The sequence below is a fragment of the Ailuropoda melanoleuca genome, unplaced genomic scaffold, assembly GCF_002007445.2.
Source record: "Ailuropoda melanoleuca isolate Jingjing unplaced genomic scaffold, ASM200744v2 unplaced-scaffold6306, whole genome shotgun sequence".
Classification (NCBI taxonomy): domain Eukaryota; kingdom Metazoa; phylum Chordata; class Mammalia; order Carnivora; family Ursidae; genus Ailuropoda; species Ailuropoda melanoleuca.
The window spans coordinates 1-843 of NW_023237237.1; the positions used below are offsets into that span (position 1 = coordinate 1).

The 843-nt window shown below is 42.6% G+C and overlaps 1 pseudogene; it reads right to left on the minus strand.

Annotated features, from left to right (window-relative positions):
* Positions 1–6: 6 nt before the first annotated feature.
* LOC117800067 lies at positions 7–569 on the minus strand (annotated as a pseudogene).
* Between the last annotated feature and the right edge of the window lie 274 nt (positions 570–843).

Genomic DNA, 843 nt, shown 5'->3' on the forward strand with positions numbered 1-843 from the left:
TACAGAGCAGATTGTTATGTACACAAGATTGTTGGTCTGTCCATGGTGAGGTCCCACCATGAAGATTAATATCAATGACACAATGAACACAAGTGTTGCAAAGACCACAAAACTTGGGTCTCCCAGCTTGTGAGACATTTCATTTAAAGTCTCGATCTCCTCTTTTTTGGAGCATGAAGGACCATAACTGTAGATCCTAGAATACTTAGCAAACATCCAATTTTCCCATGAAGATTAAGTCTTTCATTCAGAAAGTATGAAGCAAGAATGGCACTTACTTGGATGCTGAGAGCATCCGAACGGAGTCACTAGGGTGGCTGGTGCAAAGGCATATGCAGCAAAGTTGGCCACCTCACCTGCTCCCATTGATAGCAATCCAGCCTACCTCAACCATTATTTAAGATGTGCATGGCCACCTTGACCTGCTTTCATGGAGTCCTTCCTGGCAAGTTGTATAAGGCCTTCCCCCCTGCCCCCACCAAAGTGAAACTCTTGACAATGAAATTGCTGGAGCTTATAGGCAACGCCAGACCAATGTAAAAGTCGTATTTTCCACACCCCTGGGTCATTTCATTTATTACTAAAGAAGTTCTTGTGAGTCACACTGATCACAAAACAGAGAAACTGCTGGTGCTGGAGGCAGGCTTATGCAATTTTCAAATGCCATATGATCCCTTCAACTGATGCAGAAAAAGCATTTGACAAAATACTCCATCCTTTCCTGATTAAAATCCTTCCGAGTGTAGGGATAGAGGGTACATTCCTCAATTTCATAAAAACCATCTATGAAAAGCCTACAGAGAATATCGTTCTCAATGGGGAAAAGCTGAAAGCATTTCCCTT